Source organism: Eubalaena glacialis, chromosome 7 (assembly GCF_028564815.1).
Source record: "Eubalaena glacialis isolate mEubGla1 chromosome 7, mEubGla1.1.hap2.+ XY, whole genome shotgun sequence".
Taxonomy (NCBI): Eukaryota; Metazoa; Chordata; class Mammalia; order Artiodactyla; family Balaenidae; genus Eubalaena; species Eubalaena glacialis.
The window spans coordinates 113,404,761-113,427,246 of record NC_083722.1 but is presented as its reverse complement, the minus strand read 5'-3'; positions in this window follow the sequence as shown (position 1 = coordinate 113,427,246).

The window sequence follows — 22,486 nt, the reverse complement described above, 5'->3', positions numbered from 1 at the left end:
ATGACCATTAGTTCTGCATTTAAAGCTGCTGTTGCAGGAAACGGCCACAAGGGGGCAGCATTTCTATATTCCCAACTCTGGTTACTAGGGCAACACAGCCTTCCTGGAAGTCCTGTTTGTAGGTTGTAAAGTAGAGTGGAATGTGCCAGGACAAACCCCCAGAAACTATGTCTACTTATTTGTTGTTGATCTTCTCAGTTTAATTTTCATTTTTCTCAGAGCAAATTTGATTGCAATGTTGTGTTTGTTCTAGGTGTACAGAATGTCTTTCATTGATTCATATATCTTTTCATGTTTGGATCCTGTTCCGTAGAGATTATTACAGAATGTTGTGTAGACCTCTCTTGGTATTCGGTATGTCTGATGATTATATATTTTATAAGTATTAGCATATGTCTGTTAAACCCAATATCCTCCGTTATACATTCCTCACACCTTTCCGTTTGGTTAAGCACAAGCTTGTTTTCTGAACACGTGAGTGTCCTTCTCTGTGGAAATAGGTTCATTCCTATCAATTTTTACATAAGACCTATACGTGATATCATAGGATATGTGTCTCTCGCTTTCTGACTTACTTCAAGTTGTGTGATTGTCTGTAGCCTCGTCTATGGTGCTGCAAACGGCATTGTTTCATTCTTTTCTGTGTCTAATATTGCATTGTGTACATGGACCACTTTTTCGTCCATTCATCTGATGATGGACATTTTTGTTGCTTCCATGTCTTGGCTATTGTAAATACTGCTGTAATACACGATGTTCCATCCTGTGTCTTTTTCATTCTGGCTTTCACAGGTGACAGGCCCAATAGCGGGCCTTCCGGATCATATGGGGACTCAATTTTTACCTTTCAACGCACTGCCATTCTGTTCCTATTATTGGCGGTGACCAGTTTACATCCCACTTAGACCGAGAGGTTACGCTATTCTCCACAACTTCTTCAACATCTATTGTTTGTTGACGTTTTGCTGATGGTCATTCTGACTGGTGTGAGGTGATACGTTTGTGTAGATTGGATTTGCATGCGTCTAATAATTCATGATGTTTTGCGTGTATCAATGTCCTTTTCATTTTTTTTTTAAGATTCAGCTAAACTTACAATTTCAAATTTCCTTCTTGAAAAATTTGCCACGTTTGGATTTTTTTGGCCATTCCCTACCCCAGGACAGTTTTTGAGGGCATGAGTCATTTACAGCCCTGCAGTCCTTGTGAATATCAGTGACCATTAGCAGTGGATTTAAAGCTGCTGTTTGAGGAAACGGCCTTAAGGTGGCAGCATTTCTACGTTGCCAACTCTGCTTGCTAGGGAAACAGAACCTTGCTGCAAGTTGTGCTTTTAGGTTGCAGATTAGAGTGGAATGTGTCAGGACAAACCCCCATAAGTTTTAGCCTCCTTAATTCTTGTTTGTGTCTTTAAGTTTTCATTTTTATCAGAGCAAATTGGATTTTAAAATGTCTTTTGTTCTAGCTGCACAGAATCTTGTTCATGTACACATATACATATATCTATTGATCTTTGTGTCCTTTTCCATGTAGGTTATTGTAGAGTGTTGAATAGACCACTCTTGGTATTCCATAGGTCTTTGGGGATGATATATTTTATATGTATTAGTATATGTTTGTTAACCCCAATATCCTAATTTGTCCATTCCTCACACCTTTTCTTTGGCTTAACCATAAGTTTGTCTTCTCCATCTGAGATTGTCTTTCCCTATGGAAATATGTTCATTTTTATGAATTTTCAGATAACATAAGTGATATCGTAGAACATTTGTCTTTCGCAATCTGACTTACTTCACGTTGTGTGATTATCTCTAGGCTCATCCGTGGTGCTGCATATGCCATTCTTTTATTTTTTTTCGTGGCTAATATTCCATTCTGTACATATACCACTTCTTCTTTGTCCATTCATCTGTTTATGGAGCTTTTTTTTGCTTCCATGTCTTGGCTCTTTCAATATTGCTGCAGTGCACATTTGCCTGCCTCTGTCTTTCCGATTCTGGTGGTCTTAGGTTATAGGCCCAGAAGGTGCCCTGCCGCATCATACGGTAGCTCAATTTTTACCTTTTAAAGCAGCTGCATTCAGTTTTCATTAGTGCTGTTAGCACTTTACACCCCATCAGCAGCTAGAAGGTACACAGTTCCCTAAAACCTCTTCAGCATTTATAGTTTGTAGACTTTTTGCTGATGGTCATTTGACTGGTGTGAGCTGAAACCTTTGTGGACGTGGGATTTGCATGCAGCTAATAATTCCTTATACTGAGCTATAGGCATGTCTTTTTTTTTCTTTTCCTTTTTTTTTAAAGAGTGAGTACAACTTCCCTCTCATATTGACTTCTTGAAAACTTTGTCATGTGTTGAAATTTCTTGCCTATTCCCTACCCCAGGACATTTTTTGAGGGCAGGTATCATTTACAGCCCCGCAGTCCTCGTGACTATTAAGCGACCATTAGCACTGTGTTTAAAGCTGCTGTTGTGGGAAACAGCCACAAGGCGGCAGCATTATTACGTTCTCAACTCTTGTTACTAGGGCAACAGAGTCTTCCTGGACGTCGTGTTCCTCGGTTGTAAATTAGAGTGGAATGTGCTGGGACAAGCCCCCAGAAGGTTATGTCTCCTTACTTATGTTCGTTTTTTAAATTTAATTTATCTTTCTTATCGGAGGAAATTTGATTAGAGTGTTGTGATTGTCTGGCTGTACAGAATCTGGTCAATGATTCATACATATGTCTGTTCATCTTCGGATCCTGTTACCATGTACGTTATTACAGAATGTTGAGTAGACCTCCCTTGGTATTTGGTAGGTGTTTTGTCATGATATATTTTATATGTATTGGTGATTATATAATTCATATAGTTTATATGTTATATGTTTATATACATTTAACATACATTAGTATATGTATGCTACCCCCATAATCCTAATTTATCCATCCTCCCACCTTTCATTTTGGTTAACCATTAGTTTGTTTTATCAGTCTGTGAGTGTGTTTTTCTGTGGAAATATGTTCATTGGGAGCAATCTTAGGATGGATAACACGTATAAATGATATCATAGGATATTTGTCATTCCTTTTTGACTTACTTAACGTACTATGATTATTTCTAGGCTCATGTGTAGTCCTGAAAACGGCATTGTTCATTTTTTTCCCGAGGCTACTATTCCATTCGGTACGTACACCACTTCTTCTTTGTCCATTTATCTGTTGATGGACATTTTGTTTGCTTGCATGGCTTGGCTATTGTAAATATTGCTGCAGTGCATGTTTGCCTGTCTGTGCCTTTCCCATTCTGGTCTTCTTAGGGTATAGGCCCATTAGGGGATCGGCCGCATGATATGGTAGCTCAATTTTTACCTTTTAAACGCAGCTCCGTTCTGTTCTCATGATTAGCTGTTACCAGTTTACATCCAACCAACAGCATAGTGGGTATGCATTTCTCCCCCAACCCGTCAGCATGCATTGTTTGTAGACTTTTTACGGATGGCATTTTGAATATTGGGTGGTGAAATCTTTCTGTAGTTTGGATTTGCATCCAACCAATAATTCCTGATATTGAGCTTTTATCCATGTTCTTCTTTTTTTAAAACAACCGAGTGAGTAACACTTACCTCTTCAAATTGTTTTCTTGAAAAATTTTCCGTGTTGTGAACTTTCTTGGCCATTACCTACCCCAGGACATTTTTTGAGGACACGTGTCATTTACGGCCCTACAATTACTGTGAATCTCAAGTGACCCTTAGCCCTGTGTTTAAAGCTGCTGTTGTGGGAAACGGCCACAAGGCGGCAGCATTTCTCCATTCCCAAGTCTGGTTACTAGGGCAGCAGAGCCTTCCTGAAAGTTGTGTTCCTAGGTTGTAAATTAGAATGGGATGTGCCAGGGAAAACCCCAATAACTTTATGTCTCATTAATTGTTGTTCGTGGTTTTAATTTTTTAAATTGGGGTAATGAGCAGAATAGTGTTTGTTCTGGGTGTGCACAATCAGGTTCAATTGAACATTATATATATCTACTCATGTACAGATCCTCTTCCCATGTAAATTACTATTATTTTTTTAAATAAATTTATTTTATTTATTTATTTATTTTTGGCTGAGTTGGATCTTCGTTGCTGCATGTGGGCTTTCTCCAGTTGCGGTGAGCGGGGGCTACTCTCCGTTGCGGTGCACCGGCTTCTCACTGCAGTGGCTTCTCTTGTTGCGGAGCACGGGCTCTAGGCGTGTGGGCTTCAGTAGTTGTGGTGCATGGGCTCAGTAGTTATGGCTCATGGGCTCCAGAGCGTAGGCTCATTAGTTGTGGTGCACGGGCTTAGTTGCTCTGCTGCATGTGGGACCTTCCCGAACCAGGGATCGAACCTGTGTCCCCTGCATTGGCAGGTGGATTCTTAACCACGGTGCCACCAGGCAAGCCCCCGTGTAAATTATTACAGAGCGTTCAGTAGACCTCCCTTGGTATATGGTCGGTCTTTTTGATACGTGTGTTTAATATGTATTTGTATACGTACGGTAACCCTAATCTTAATGTGTCCATTCCTCCCACCTTTCCTTTTAGATAACCATAGTTTGTTTTCTAAGTCTGTGAGAGTCTTTCTCTGTGGAAATATGTTCATACGTGTCAGTTGTTAGGTAACAGCTAGGAGTGATATCACAGGTTATTTGTCGGCTGCTTTCCGACTTACCTCATGTTCTGTGATTATCTCTAGGCTCATCTATGGTGCTGCAAAGAGCAGTGTTTCATCCTTTTCCATGGCGAATATTGCATTGTGTAGATGGACCACTTCTTCTTTGTGCATTCATCTGTGGATGGACATTTTGGTTACTTCCAAGTCTTGGCAATGCTAAATATTGATGCAGTGCAGGATTGCCAGCCTGTGTCTTTTGGATTCTGGTCTTCTCAGGGATTAGGCCCAGCAGTGGGCCTACTAGATCATATGGTGGTTCAAATTTTTCCCTTTCAACGCACCTCCATTCTGTTCTCACTACTGGCTGTTACCAGTTTACATGCCACCAGCAACTAGAGGGTACACAGTTCTCTAAAACCCCTTCAGAATTTATTGTTTGTAGACTTTTTACTGATGGCATTTTGAGTGTTGGGTGGTGATACCTTCTTGTAGGTTGGATTTGCATGCGTCTAATAATTCCCGATATTGAGCTTTCATCTACGTTTTTTTTTTAAGTAAAACAGAGAAACTCACCTCTTCAAATTGTTTCCTTGAAAAATTTGCCATGTTCCCTGAATTCCTGTGGCCATTACCTGCACCAGGACATTTTTTGAGGGCAGGTGTCCTTTACAGCCCTGTAGTAATTGTGAATATCACATGACCATTAGTTCTGCATTTAAAGCTGCTGTTGCAGGAAACGGCCACAAGGGGGCAGCATTTCTATATTCCCAACTCTGGTTACTAGGGCAACACAGCCTTCCTGGAAGTCCTGTTTGTAGGTTGTAAAGTAGAGTGGAATGTGCCAGGACAAACCCCCAGAAACTATGTCTACTTATTTGTTGTTGATATTCTCAGTTTAATTTTCATTTTTCTCAGAGCAAATTTGATTGCAATGTTGTGTTTGTTCTAGGTGTACAGAATGTCTTTCATTGATTCATATATCTTTTCATGTTTGGATCCTGTTCCGTAGAGATTATTACAGAATGTTGTGTAGACCTCTCTTGGTATTCGGTATGTCTGATGATTATATATTTTATAAGTATTAGCATATGTCTGTTAAACCCAATATCCTCCGTTATACATTCCTCACACCTTTCCGTTTGGTTAAGCACAAGCTTGTTTTCTGAACACGTGAGTGTCCTTCTCTGTGGAAATAGGTTCATTCCTATCAATTTTTACATAAGACCTATACGTGATATCATAGGATATGTGTCTCTCGCTTTCTGACTTACTTCAAGTTGTGTGATTGTCTGTAGCCTCGTCTATGGTGCTGCAAACGGCATTGTTTCATTCTTTTCTGTGTCTAATATTGCATTGTGTACATGGACCACTTTTTCGTCCATTCATCTGATGATGGACATTTTTGTTGCTTCCATGTCTTGGCTATTGTAAATACTGCTGTAATACACGATGTTCCATCCTGTGTCTTTTTCATTCTGGCTTTCACAGGTGACAGGCCCAATAGCGGGCCTTCCGGATCATATGGGGACTCAATTTTTACCTTTCAACGCACTGCCATTCTGTTCCTATTATTGGCGGTGACCAGTTTACATCCCACTTAGACCGAGAGGTTACGCTATTCTCCACAACTTCTTCAACATCTATTGTTTGTTGACGTTTTGCTGATGGTCATTCTGACTGGTGTGAGGTGATACGTTTGTGTAGATTGGATTTGCATGCGTCTAATAATTCATGATGTTTTGCGTGTATCAATGTCCTTTTCATTTTTTTTTTAAGATTCAGCTAAACTTACAATTTCAAATTTCCTTCTTGAAAAATTTGCCACGTTTGGATTTTTTTGGCCATTCCCTACCCCAGGACAGTTTTTGAGGGCATGAGTCATTTACAGCCCTGCAGTCCTTGTGAATATCAGTGACCATTAGCAGTGGATTTAAAGCTGCTGTTTGAGGAAACGGCCTTAAGGTGGCAGCATTTCTACGTTGCCAACTCTGCTTGCTAGGGAAACAGAACCTTGCTGCAAGTTGTGCTTTTAGGTTGCAGATTAGAGTGGAATGTGTCAGGACAAACCCCCATAAGTTTTAGCCTCCTTAATTCTTGTTTGTGTCTTTAAGTTTTCATTTTTATCAGAGCAAATTGGATTTTAAAATGTCTTTTGTTCTAGCTGCACAGAATCTTGTTCATGTACACATATACATATATCTATTGATCTTTGTGTCCTTTTCCATGTAGGTTATTGTAGAGTGTTGAATAGACCACTCTTGGTATTCCATAGGTCTTTGGGGATGATATATTTTATATGTATTAGTATATGTTTGTTAACCCCAATATCCTAATTTGTCCATTCCTCACACCTTTTCTTTGGCTTAACCATAAGTTTGTCTTCTCCATCTGAGATTGTCTTTCCCTATGGAAATATGTTCATTTTTATGAATTTTCAGATAACATAAGTGATATCGTAGAACATTTGTCTTTCGCAATCTGACTTACTTCACGTTGTGTGATTATCTCTAGGCTCATCCGTGGTGCTGCATATGCCATTCTTTTATTTTTTTTCGTGGCTAATATTCCATTCTGTACATATACCACTTCTTCTTTGTCCATTCATCTGTTTATGGAGCTTTTTTTTGCTTCCATGTCTTGGCTCTTTCAATATTGCTGCAGTGCACATTTGCCTGCCTCTGTCTTTCCGATTCTGGTGGTCTTAGGTTATAGGCCCAGAAGGTGCCCTGCCGCATCATACGGTAGCTCAATTTTTACCTTTTAAAGCAGCTGCATTCAGTTTTCATTAGTGCTGTTAGCACTTTACACCCCATCAGCAGCTAGAAGGTACACAGTTCCCTAAAACCTCTTCAGCATTTATAGTTTGTAGACTTTTTGCTGATGGTCATTTGACTGGTGTGAGCTGAAACCTTTGTGGACGTGGGATTTGCATGCAGCTAATAATTCCTTATACTGAGCTATAGGCATGTCTTTTTTTTTCTTTTCCTTTTTTTTTAAAGAGTGAGTACAACTTCCCTCTCATATTGACTTCTTGAAAACTTTGTCATGTGTTGAAATTTCTTGCCTATTCCCTACCCCAGGACATTTTTTGAGGGCAGGTATCATTTACAGCCCCGCAGTCCTCGTGACTATTAAGCGACCATTAGCACTGTGTTTAAAGCTGCTGTTGTGGGAAACAGCCACAAGGCGGCAGCATTATTACGTTCTCAACTCTTGTTACTAGGGCAACAGAGTCTTCCTGGACGTCGTGTTCCTCGGTTGTAAATTAGAGTGGAATGTGCTGGGACAAGCCCCCAGAAGGTTATGTCTCCTTACTTATGTTCGTTTTTTAAATTTAATTTATCTTTCTTATCGGAGGAAATTTGATTAGAGTGTTGTGATTGTCTGGCTGTACAGAATCTGGTCAATGATTCATACATATGTCTGTTCATCTTCGGATCCTGTTACCATGTACGTTATTACAGAATGTTGAGTAGACCTCCCTTGGTATTTGGTAGGTGTTTTGTCATGATATATTTTATATGTATTGGTGATTATATAATTCATATAGTTTATATGTTATATGTTTATATACATTTAACATACATTAGTATATGTATGCTACCCCCATAATCCTAATTTATCCATCCTCCCACCTTTCATTTTGGTTAACCATTAGTTTGTTTTATCAGTCTGTGAGTGTGTTTTTCTGTGGAAATATGTTCATTGGGAGCAATCTTAGGATGGATAACACGTATAAATGATATCATAGGATATTTGTCATTCCTTTTTGACTTACTTAACGTACTATGATTATTTCTAGGCTCATGTGTAGTCCTGAAAACGGCATTGTTCATTTTTTTCCCGAGGCTACTATTCCATTCGGTACGTACACCACTTCTTCTTTGTCCATTTATCTGTTGATGGACATTTTGTTTGCTTGCATGGCTTGGCTATTGTAAATATTGCTGCAGTGCATGTTTGCCTGTCTGTGCCTTTCCCATTCTGGTCTTCTTAGGGTATAGGCCCATTAGGGGATCGGCCGCATGATATGGTAGCTCAATTTTTACCTTTTAAACGCAGCTCCGTTCTGTTCTCATGATTAGCTGTTACCAGTTTACATCCAACCAACAGCATAGTGGGTATGCATTTCTCCCCCAACCCGTCAGCATGCATTGTTTGTAGACTTTTTACGGATGGCATTTTGAATATTGGGTGGTGAAATCTTTCTGTAGTTTGGATTTGCATCCAACCAATAATTCCTGATATTGAGCTTTTATCCATGTTCTTCTTTTTTTAAAACAACCGAGTGAGTAACACTTACCTCTTCAAATTGTTTTCTTGAAAAATTTTCCGTGTTGTGAACTTTCTTGGCCATTACCTACCCCAGGACATTTTTTGAGGACACGTGTCATTTACGGCCCTACAATTACTGTGAATCTCAAGTGACCCTTAGCCCTGTGTTTAAAGCTGCTGTTGTGGGAAACGGCCACAAGGCGGCAGCATTTCTCCATTCCCAAGTCTGGTTACTAGGGCAGCAGAGCCTTCCTGAAAGTTGTGTTCCTAGGTTGTAAATTAGAATGGGATGTGCCAGGGAAAACCCCAATAACTTTATGTCTCATTAATTGTTGTTCGTGGTTTTAATTTTTTAAATTGGGGTAATGAGCAGAATAGTGTTTGTTCTGGGTGTGCACAATCAGGTTCAATTGAACATTATATATATCTACTCATGTACAGATCCTCTTCCCATGTAAATTACTATTATTTTTTTAAATAAATTTATTTTATTTATTTATTTATTTTTGGCTGAGTTGGATCTTCGTTGCTGCATGTGGGCTTTCTCCAGTTGCGGTGAGCGGGGGCTACTCTCCGTTGCGGTGCACCGGCTTCTCACTGCAGTGGCTTCTCTTGTTGCGGAGCACGGGCTCTAGGCGTGTGGGCTTCAGTAGTTGTGGTGCATGGGCTTAGTTGCTCTGCTGCATGTGGTACCTTCCCGAACCAGGGATCGAACCTGTGTCCCCTGCATTGGCAGGTGGATTCTTAACCACGGTGCCACCAGGCAAGCCCCCGTGTAAATTATTACAGAGCGTTCAGTAGACCTCCCTTGGTATATGGTCGGTCTTTTTGATACGTGTGTTTAATATGTATTTGTATACGTACGGTAACCCTAATCTTAATGTATCCATTCCTCCCACCTTTCCTTTTAGATAACCATAGTTTGTTTTCTAAGTCTGTGAGAGTCTTTCTCTGTGGAAATATGTTCATACGTGTCAGTTGTTAGGTAACAGCTAGGAGTGGTATCACAGGTTATTTGTCGGCTGCTTTCCGACTTACCTCATGTTCTGTGATTATCTCTAGGCTCATCTATGGTGCTGCAAAGAGCAGTGTTTCATCCTTTTCCATGGCGAATATTGCATTGTGTACATGGACCACTTCTTCTTTGTGCATTCATCTGTGGATGGACATTTTGGTTACTTCCAAGTCTTGGCAATGCTAAATATTGATGCAGTGCAGGATTGCCAGCCTGTGTCTTTTGGATTCTGGTCTTCTCAGGGATTAGGCCCAGCAGTGGGCCTACTAGATCATATGGTGGTTCAAATTTTTCCCTTTCAACGCACCTCCATTCTGTTCTCACTACTGGCTGTTACCAGTTTACATGCCACCAGCAACTAGAGGGTACACAGTTCTCTAAAACCCCTTCAGAATTTATTGTTTGTAGACTTTTTACTGATGGCATTTTGAGTGTTGGGTGGTGATACCTTCTTGTAGGTTGGATTTGCATGCGTCTAATAATTCCCGATATTGAGCTTTCATCTACGTTTTTTTTTTAAGTAAAACAGAGAAACTCACCTCTTCAAATTGTTTCCTTGAAAAATTTGCCATGTTCCCTGAATTCCTGTGGCCATTACCTGCACCAGGACATTTTTTGAGGGCAGGTGTCCTTTACAGCCCTGTAGTAATTGTGAATATCACATGACCATTAGTTCTGCATTTAAAGCTGCTGTTGCAGGAAACGGCCACAAGGGGGCAGCATTTCTATATTCCCAACTCTGGTTACTAGGGCAACACAGCCTTCCTGGAAGTCCTGTTTGTAGGTTGTAAAGTAGAGTGGAATGTGCCAGGACAAACCCCCAGAAACTATGTCTACTTATTTGTTGTTGATATTCTCAGTTTAATTTTCATTTTTCTCAGAGCAAATTTGATTGCAATGTTGTGTTTGTTCTAGGTGTACAGAATGTCTTTCATTGATTCATATATCTTTTCATGTTTGGATCCTGTTCCGTAGAGATTATTACAGAATGTTGTGTAGACCTCTCTTGGTATTCGGTATGTCTGATGATTATATATTTTATAAGTATTAGCATATGTCTGTTAAACCCAATATCCTCCGTTATACATTCCTCACACCTTTCCATTTGGTTAAGCACAAGCTTGTTTTCTGAACACGTGAGTGTCCTTCTCTGTGGAAATAGGTTCATTCCTATCAATTTTTACATAAGACCTATACGTGATATCATAGGATATGTGTCTCTCGCTTTCTGACTTACTTCAAGTTGTGTGATTGTCTGTAGCCTCGTCTATGGTGCTGCAAACGGCATTGTTTCATTCTTTTCTGTGTCTAATATTGCATTGTGTACATGGACCACTTTTTCGTCCATTCATCTGATGATGGACATTTTTGTTGCTTCCATGTCTTGGCTATTGTAAATACTGCTGCAATACACGATGTTCCATCCTGTGTCTTTTTGATTCTGGCTTTCACAGGTGACAGGCCCAATAGCGGGCCTTCCGGATCATATGGGGACTCAATTTTTACCTTTCAACGCACTGCCATTCTGTTCCTATTATTGGCGGTGACCAGTTTACATCCCACTTAGACCGAGAGGTTACGCTATTCTCCACAACTTCTTCAACATCTATTGTTTGTTGACGTTTTGCTGATGGTCATTCTGACTGGTGTGAGGTGATACGTTTGTGTAGATTGGATTTGCATGCGTCTAATAATTCCTGATGTTTTGCGTGGATCAATGTCCTTTTCATTTTTTTTTAAGATTCAGCTAAACTTACAACTTCAAATTTCCTTCTTGAAAAATTTGCCGCGTTTGGATTTTTTTGGCCATTCCCTACCCCAGGACAGTTTTTGAGGGCATGAGTCATTTACAGCCCTGCAGTCCTTGTGAATATCAGTGACCATTAGCAGTGGATTTAAAGCTGCTGTTTGAGGAAACGGCCTTAAGGTGGCAGCATTTCTACGTTGCCAACTCTGCTTGCTAGGGAAACAGAACCTTGCTGCAAGTTGTGCTTTTAGGTTGCAGATTAGAGTGGAATGTGTCAGGACAAACCCCCATAAGTTTTAGCCTCCTTAATTCTTGTTTGTGTCTTTAAGTTTTCATTTTTATCAGAGCAAATTGGATTTTAAAATGTCTTTTGTTCTAGCTGCACAGAATCTTGTTCATGTACACATATACATATATCTATTGATCTTTGTGTCCTTTTCCATGTAGGTTATTGTAGAGTGTTGAATAGACCACTCTTGGTATTCCATAGGTCTTTGGGGATGATATATTTTATATGTATTAGTATATGTTTGTTAACCCCAATATCCTAATTTGTCCATTCCTCACACCTTTTCTTTGGCTTAACCATAAGTTTGTCTTCTCCATCTGAGATTGTCTTTCCCTATGGAAATATGTTCATTTTTATGAATTTTCAGATAACATAAGTGATATCGTAGAACATTTGTCTTTCGCAATCTGACTTACTTCACGTTGTGTGATTATCTCTAGGCTCATCCGTGGTGCTGCATATGCCATTCTTTTATTTTTTTTCGTGGCTAATATTCCATTCTGTACATATACCACTTCTTCTTTGTCCATTCATCTGTTTATGGAGCTTTTTTTTGCTTCCATGTCTTGGCTCTTTCAATATTGCTGCAGTGCACATTTGCCTGCCTCTGTCTTTCCGATTCTGGTGGTCTTAGGTTATAGGCCCAGAAGGTGCCCTGCCGCATCATACGGTAGCTCAATTTTTACCTTTTAAAGCAGCTGCATTCAGTTTTCATTAGTGCTGTTAGCACTTTACACCCCATCAGCAGCTAGAAGGTACACAGTTCCCTAAAACCTCTTCAGCATTTATAGTTTGTAGACTTTTTGCTGATGGTCATTTGACTGGTGTGAGCTGAAACCTTTGTGGACGTGGGATTTGCATGCAGCTAATAATTCCTTATACTGAGCTATAGGCATGTCTTTTTTTTTCTTTTCCTTTTTTTTTAAAGAGTGAGTACAACTTCCCTCTCATATTGACTTCTTGAAAACTTTGTCATGTGTTGAAATTTCTTGCCTATTCCCTACCCCAGGACATTTTTTGAGGGCAGGTATCATTTACAGCCCCGCAGTCCTCGTGACTATTAAGCGACCATTAGCACTGTGTTTAAAGCTGCTGTTGTGGGAAACAGCCACAAGGCGGCAGCATTATTACGTTCTCAACTCTTGTTACTAGGGCAACAGAGTCTTCCTGGACGTCGTGTTCCTCGGTTGTAAATTAGAGTGGAATGTGCTGGGACAAGCCCCCAGAAGTTTATGTCTCCTTACTTATGTTCGTTTTTTAAATTTAATTTATATTTCTTATCGGAGGAAATTTGATTAGAGTGTTGTGATTGTCTGGCTGTACAGAATCTGGTCAATGATTCATACATATGTCTGTTCATCTTCGGATCCTGTTACCATGTACGTTATTACAGAATGTTGAGTAGACCTCCCTTGGTATTTGGTAGGTGTTTTGTCATGATATATTTTATATGTATTGGTGATTATATAATTCATATAGTTTATATGTTATATGTTTATATACATTTAACATACATTAGTATATGTATGCTACCCCCATAATCCTAATTTATCCATCCTCCCACCTTTCATTTTGGTTAACCATTAGTTTGTTTTATCAGTCTGTGAGTGTGTTTTTCTGTGGAAATATGTTCATTGGGAGCAATCTTAGGATGGATAACACGTATAAATGATATCATAGGATATTTGTCATTCCTTTTTGACTTACTTAACGTACTATGATTATTTCTAGGCTCATGTGTAGTCCTGAAAACGGCATTGTTCATTTTTTTCCCGAGGCTACTATTCCATTCGGTACGTACACCACTTCTTCTTTGTCCATTTATCTGTTGATGGACATTTTGTTTGCTTGCATGGCTTGGCTATTGTAAATATTGCTGCAGTGCATGTTTGCCTGTCTGTGCCTTTCCCATTCTGGTCTTCTTAGGGTATAGGCCCATTAGGGGATCGGCCGCATGATATGGTAGCTCAATTTTTACCTTTTAAACGCAGCTCCGTTCTGTTCTCATGATTAGCTGTTACCAGTTTACATCCAACCAACAGCATAGTGGGTATGCATTTCTCCCCCAACCCGTCAGCATGCATTGTTTGTAGACTTTTTACGGATGGCATTTTGAATATTGGGTGGTGAAATCTTTTTGTAGTTTGGATTTGCATCCAACCAATAATTCCTGATATTGAGCTTTTATCCATGTTCTTCTTTTTTTAAAACAACCGAGTGAGTAACACTTACCTCTTCAAATTGTTTTCTTGAAAAATTTTCCGTGTTGTGAACTTTCTTGGCCATTACCTACCCCAGGACATTTTTTGAGGACACGTGTCATTTACGGCCCTACAATTACTGTGAATCTCAAGTGACCCTTAGCCCTGTGTTTAAAGCTGCTGTTGTGGGAAACGGCCACAAGGCGGCAGCATTTCTCCATTCCCAAGTCTGGTTACTAGGGCAGCAGAGCCTTCCTGAAAGTTGTGTTCCTAGGTTGTAAATTAGAATGGGATGTGCCAGGGAAAACCCCAATAACTTTATGTCTCATTAATTGTTGTTCGTGGTTTTAATTTTTTAAATTGGGGTAATGAGCAGAATAGTGTTTGTTCTGGGTGTGCACAATCAGGTTCAATTGAACATTATATATATCTACTCATGTACAGATCCTCTTCCCATGTAAATTACTATGATTTTTTTAAATAAATTTATTTTATTTATTTATTTATTTTTGGCTGAGTTGGATCTTCGTTGCTGCATGTGGGCTTTCTCCAGTTGCGGTGAGCGGGGGCTACTCTCCGTTGCGGTGCACCGGCTTCTCACTGCAGTGGCTTCTCTTGTTGCGGAGCACGGGCTCTAGGCATGTGGGCTTCAGTAGTTGTGGTGCATGGGCTCAGTAGTTATGGCTCATGGGCTCCAGAGCGTAGGCTCATTAGTTGTGGTGCACGGGCTTAGTTGCTCTGCTGCATGTGGGACCTTCCCGAACCAGGGATCGAACCTGTGTCCCCTGCATTGGCAGGTGGATTCTTAACCACGGTGCCACCAGGCAAGCCCCCGTGTAAATTATTACAGAGCGTTCAGTAGACCTCCCTTGGTATATGGTCGGTCTTTTTGATACGTGTGTTTAATATGTATTTGTATACGTACGGTAACCCTAATCTTAATGTATCCATTCCTCCCACCTTTCCTTTTAGATAACCATAGTTTGTTTTCTAAGTCTGTGAGAGTCTTTCTCTGTGGAAATATGTTCATACGTGTCAGTTGTTAGGTAACAGCTAGGAGTGGTATCACAGGTTATTTGTCGGCTGCTTTCCGACTTACCTCATGTTCTGTGATTATCTCTAGGCTCATCTATGGTGCTGCAAAGAGCAGTGTTTCATCCTTTTCCATGGCGAATATTGCATTGTGTAGATGGACCACTTCTTCTTTGTGCATTCATCTGTGGATGGACATTTTGGTTACTTCCAAGTCTTGGCAATGCTATATATTGATGCAGTGCAGGATTGCCAGCCTGTGTCTTTTGGATTCTGGTCTTCTCAGGGATTAGGCCCAGCAGTGGGCCTACTAGATCATATGGTGGTTCAAATTTTTCCCTTTCAACGCACCTCCATTCTGTTCTCACTACTGGCTGTTACCAGTTTACATGCCACCAGCAACTAGAGGGTACACAGTTCTCTAAAACCCCTTCAGAATTTATTGTTTGTAGACTTTTTACTGATGGCATTTTGAGTGTTGGGTGGTGATACCTTCTTGTAGGTTGGATTTGCATGCGTCTAATAATTCCCGATATTGAGCTTTCATCTACGTTTTTTTTTTAAGTAAAACAGAGAAACTCACCTCTTCAAATTGTTTCCTTGAAAAATTTGCCATGTTCCCTGAATTCCTGTGGCCATTACCTGCACCAGGACATTTTTTGAGGGCAGGTGTCCTTTACAGCCCTGTAGTAATTGTGAATATCACATGACCATTAGTTCTGCATTTAAAGCTGCTGTTGCAGGAAACGGCCACAAGGGGGCAGCATTTCTATATTCCCAACTCTGGTTACTAGGGCAACACAGCCTTCCTGGAAGTCCTGTTTGTAGGTTGTAAAGTAGAGTGGAATGTGCCAGGACAAACCCCCAGAAACTATGTCTACTTATTTGTTGTTGATCTTCTCAGTTTAATTTTCATTTTTCTCAGAGCAAATTTGATTGCAATGTTGTGTTTGTTCTAGGTGTACAGAATGTCTTTCATTGATTCATATATCTTTTCATGTTTGGATCCTGTTCCGTAGAGATTATTACAGAATGTTGTGTAGACCTCTCTTGGTATTCGGTATGTCTGATGATTATATATTTTATAAGTATTAGCATATGTCTGTTAAACCCAATATCCTCCGTTATACATTCCTCACACCTTTCCGTTTGGTTAAGCACAAGCTTGTTTTCTGAACACGTGAGTGTCCTTCTCTGTGGAAATAGGTTCATTCCTATCAATTTTTACATAAGACCTATACGTGATATCATAGGATATGTGTCTCTCGCTTTCTGACTTACTTCAAGTTGTGTGATTGTCTGTAGCCTCGTCTATGGTGCTGCAAACGGCATTGTTTCATTCTTTTCTGTGTCTAATATTGCATTGTGTACATGGACCACTTTTTCGTCCATTCATCTGATGATGGACATTTTTGTTGCTTCCATGTCTTGGCTATTGTAAATACTGCTGTAATACACGATGTTCCATCCTGTGTCTTTTTCATTCTGGCTTTCACAGGTGACAGGCCCAATAGCGGGCCTTCCGGATCATATGGGGACTCAATTTTTACCTTTCAACGCACTGCCATTCTGTTCCTATTATTGGCGGTGACCAGTTTACATCCCACTTAGACCGAGAGGTTACGCTATTCTCCACAACTTCTTCAACATCTATTGTTTGTTGACGTTTTGCTGATGGTCATTCTGACTGGTGTGAGGTGATACGTTTGTGTAGATTGGATTTGCATGCGTCTAATAATTCATGATGTTTTGCGTGTATCAATGTCCTTTTCATTTTTTTTTTAAGATTCAGCTAAACTTACAATTTCAAATTTCCTTCTTGAAAAATTTGCCACGTTTGGATTTTTTTGGCCATTCCCTACCCCAGGACAGTTTTTGAGGGCATGAGTCATTTACAGCCCTGCAGTCCTTGTGAATATCAGTGACCATTAGCAGTGGATTTAAAGCTGCTGTTTGAGGAAACGGCCTTAAGGTGGCAGCATTTCTACGTTGCCAACTCTGCTTGCTAGGGAAACAGAACCTTGCTGCAAGTTGTGCTTTTAGGTTGCAGATTAGAGTGGAATGTGTCAGGACAAACCCCCATAAGTTTTAGCCTCCTTAATTCTTGTTTGTGTCTTTAAGTTTTCATTTTTATCAGAGCAAATTGGATTTTAAAATGTCTTTTGTTCTAGCTGCACAGAATCTTGTTCATGTACACATATACATATATCTATTGATCTTTGTGTCCTTTTCCATGTAGGTTATTGTAGAGTGTTGAATAGACCACTCTTGGTATTCCATAGGTCTTTGGGGATGATATATTTTATATGTATTAGTATATGTTTGTTAACCCCAATATCCTAATTTGTCCATTCCTCACACCTTTTCTTTGGCTTAACCATAAGTTTGTCTTCTCCATCTGAGATTGTCTTTCCCTATGGAAATATGTTCATTTTTATGAATTTTCAGATAACATAAGTGATATCGTAGAACATTTGTCTTTCGCAATCTGACTTACTTCACGTTGTGTGATTATCTCTAGGCTCATCCGTGGTGCTGCATATGCCATTCTTTTATTTTTTTTCGTGGCTAATATTCCATTCTGTACATATACCACTTCTTCTTTGTCCATTCATCTGTTTATGGAGCTTTTTTTTGCTTCCATGTCTTGGCTCTTTCAATATTGCTGCAGTGCACATTTGCCTGCCTCTGTCTTTCCGATTCTGGTGGTCTTAGGTTATAGGCCCAGAAGGTGCCCTGCCGCATCATACGGTAGCTCAATTTTTACCTTTTAAAGCAGCTGCATTCAGTTTTCATTAGTGCTGTTAGCACTTTACACCCCATCAGCAGCTAGAAGGTACACAGTTCCCTAAAACCTCTTCAGCATTTATAGTTTGTAGACTTTTTGCTGATGGTCATTTGACTGGTGTGAGCTGAAACCTTTGTGGACGTGGGATTTGCATGCAGCTAATAATTCCTTATACTGAGCTATAGGCATGTCTTTTTTTTTCTTTTCCTTTTTTTTTAAAGAGTGAGTACAACTTCCCTCTCATATTGACTTCTTGAAAACTTTGTCATGTGTTGAAATTTCTTGCCTATTCCCTACCCCAGGACATTTTTTGAGGGCAGGTATCATTTACAGCCCCGCAGTCCTCGTGACTATTAAGCGACCATTAGCACTGTGTTTAAAGCTGCTGTTGTGGGAAACAGCCACAAGGCGGCAGCATTATTACGTTCTCAACTCTTGTTACTAGGGCAACAGAGTCTTCCTGGACGTCGTGTTCCTCGGTTGTAAATTAGAGTGGAATGTGCTGGGACAAGCCCCCAGAAGGTTATGTCTCCTTACTTATGTTCGTTTTTTAAATTTAATTTATCTTTCTTATCGGAGGAAATTTGATTAGAGTGTTGTGATTGTCTGGCTGTACAGAATCTGGTCAATGATTCATACATATATCTGTTCATCTTCGGATCCTGTTACCATGTACGTTATTACAGAATGTTGAGTAGACCTCCCTTGGTATTTGGTAGGTGTTTTGTCATGATATATTTTATATGTATTGGTGATTATATAATTCATATAGTTTATATGTTATATGTTTATATACATTTAACATACATTAGTATATGTATGCTACCCCCATAATCCTAATTTATCCATCCTCCCACCTTTCATTTTGGTTAACCATTAGTTTGTTTTATCAGTCTGTGAGTGTGTTTTTCTGTGGAAATATGTTCATTGGGAGCAATCTTAGGATGGATAACACGTATAAATGATATCATAGGATATTTGTCATTCCTTTTTGACTTACTTAATGTACTATGATTATTTCTAGGCTCATGTGTAGTCCTGAAAACGGCATTGTTCATTTTTTTCCCGAGGCTACTATTCCATTCGGTACGTACACCACTTCTTCTTTGTCCATTTATCTGTTGATGGACATTTTGTTTGCTTGCATGGCTTGGCTATTGTAAATATTGCTGCAGTGCATGTTTGCCTGTCTGTGCCTTTCCCATTCTGGTCTTCTTAGGGTATAGGCCCATTAGGGGATCGGCCGCATGATATGGTAGCTCAATTTTTACCTTTTAAACGCAGCTCCGTTCTGTTCTCATGATTAGCTGTTACCAGTTTACATCCAACCAACAGCATAGTGGGTATGCATTTCTCCCCCAACCCGTCAGCATGCATTGTTTGTAGACTTTTTACGGATGGCATTTTGAATATTGGGTGGTGAAATCTTTCTGTAGTTTGGATTTGCATCCAACCAATAATTCCTGATATTGAGCTTTTATCCATGTTCTTCTTTTTTTAAAACAACCGAGTGAGTAACACTTACCTCTTCAAATTGTTTTCTTGAAAAATTTTCCGTGTTGTGAACTTTCTTGGCCATTACCTACCCCAGGACATTTTTTGAGGACACGTGTCATTTACGGCCCTACAATTACTGTGAATCTCAAGTGACCCTTAGCCCTGTGTTTAAAGCTGCTGTTGTGGGAAACGGCCACAAGGCGGCAGCATTTCTCCATTCCCAAGTCTGGTTACTAGGGCAGCAGAGCCTTCCTGAAAGTTGTGTTCCTAGGTTGTAAATTAGAATGGGATGTGCCAGGGAAAACCCCAATAACTTTATGTCTCATTAATTGTTGTTCGTGGTTTTAATTTTTTAAATTGGGGTAATGAGCAGAATAGTGTTTGTTCTGGGTGTGCACAATCAGGTTCAATTGAACATTATATATATCTACTCATGTACAGATCCTCTTCCCATGTAAATTACTATTATTTTTTTAAATAAATTTATTTTATTTATTTATTTATTTTTGGCTGAGTTGGATCTTCGTTGCTGCATGTGGGCTTTCTCCAGTTGCGGTGAGCGGGGGCTACTCTCCGTTGCGGTGCACCGGCTTCTCACTGCAGTGGCTTCTCTTGTTGCGGAGCACGGGCTCTAGGCGTGTGGGCTTCAGTAGTTGTGGTGCATGGGCTTAGTTGCTCTGCTGCATGTGGTACCTTCCCGAACCAGGGATCGAACCTGTGTCCCCTGCATTGGCAGGTGGATTCTTAACCACGGTGCCACCAGGCAAGCCCCCGTGTAAATTATTACAGAGCGTTCAGTAGACCTCCCTTGGTATATGGTCGGTCTTTTTGATACGTGTGTTTAATATGTATTTGTATACGTACGGTAACCCTAATCTTAATGTATCCATTCCTCCCACCTTTCCTTTTAGATAACCATAGTTTGTTTTCTAAGTCTGTGAGAGTCTTTCTCTGTGGAAATATGTTCATACGTGTCAGTTGTTAGGTAACAGCTAGGAGTGGTATCACAGGTTATTTGTCGGCTGCTTTCCGACTTACCTCATGTTCTGTGATTATCTCTAGGCTCATCTATGGTGCTGCAAAGAGCAGTGTTTCATCCTTTTCCATGGCGAATATTGCATTGTGTACATGGACCACTTCTTCTTTGTGCATTCATCTGTGGATGGACATTTTGGTTACTTCCAAGTCTTGGCAATGCTAAATATTGATGCAGTGCAGGATTGCCAGCCTGTGTCTTTTGGATTCTGGTCTTCTCAGGGATTAGGCCCAGCAGTGGGCCTACTAGATCATATGGTGGTTCAAATTTTTCCCTTTCAACGCACCTCCATTCTGTTCTCACTACTGGCTGTTACCAGTTTACATGCCACCAGCAACTAGAGGGTACACAGTTCTCTAAAACCCCTTCAGAATTTATTGTTTGTAGACTTTTTACTGATGGCATTTTGAGTGTTGGGTGGTGATACCTTCTTGTAGGTTGGATTTGCATGCGTCTAATAATTCCCGATATTGAGCTTTCATCTACGTTTTTTTTTTAAGTAAAACAGAGAAACTCACCTCTTCAAATTGTTTCCTTGAAAAATTTGCCATGTTCCCTGAATTCCTGTGGCCATTACCTGCACCAGGACATTTTTTGAGGGCAGGTGTCCTTTACAGCCCTGTAGTAATTGTGAATATCACATGACCATTAGTTCTGCATTTAAAGCTGCTGTTGCAGGAAACGGCCACAAGGGGGCAGCATTTCTATATTCCCAACTCTGGTTACTAGGGCAACACAGCCTTCCTGGAAGTCCTGTTTGTAGGTTGTAAAGTAGAGTGGAATGTGCCAGGACAAACCCCCAGAAACTATGTCTACTTATTTGTTGTTGATATTCTCAGTTTAATTTTCATTTTTCTCAGAGCAAATTTGATTGCAATGTTGTGTTTGTTCTAGGTGTACAGAATGTCTTTCATTGATTCATATATCTTTTCATGTTTGGATCCTGTTCCGTAGAGATTATTACAGAATGTTGTGTAGACCTCTCTTGGTATTCGGTATGTCTGATGATTATATATTTTATAAGTATTAGCATATGTCTGTTAAACCCAATATCCTCCGTTATACATTCCTCACACCTTTCCATTTGGTTAAGCACAAGCTTGTTTTCTGAACACGTGAGTGTCCTTCTCTGTGGAAATAGGTTCATTCCTATCAATTTTTACATAAGACCTATACGTGATATCATAGGATATGTGTCTCTCGCTTTCTGACTTACTTCAAGTTGTGTGATTGTCTGTAGCCTCGTCTATGGTGCTGCAAACGGCATTGTTTCATTCTTTTCTGTGTCTAATATTGCATTGTGTACATGGACCACTTTTTCGTCCATTCATCTGATGATGGACATTTTTGTTGCTTCCATGTCTTGGCTATTGTAAATACTGCTGCAATACACGATGTTCCATCCTGTGTCTTTTTGATTCTGGCTTTCACAGGTGACAGGCCCAATAGCGGGCCTTCCGGATCATATGGGGACTCAATTTTTACCTTTCAACGCACTGCCATTCTGTTCCTATTATTGGCGGTGACCAGTTTACATCCCACTTAGACCGAGAGGTTACGCTATTCTCCACAACTTCTTCAACATCTATTGTTTGTTGACGTTTTGCTGATGGTCATTCTGACTGGTGTGAGGTGATACGTTTGTGTAGATTGGATTTGCATGCGTCTAATAATTCCTGATGTTTTGCGTGGATCAATGTCCTTTTCATTTTTTTTTAAGATTCAGCTAAACTTACAACTTCAAATTTCCTTCTTGAAAAATTTGCCGCGTTTGGATTTTTTTGGCCATTCCCTACCCCAGGACAGTTTTTGAGGGCATGAGTCATTTACAGCCCTGCAGTCCTTGTGAATATCAGTGACCATTAGCAGTGGATTTAAAGCTGCTGTTTGAGGAAACGGCCTTAAGGTGGCAGCATTTCTACGTTGCCAACTCTGCTTGCTAGGGAAACAGAACCTTGCTGCAAGTTGTGCTTTTAGGTTGCAGATTA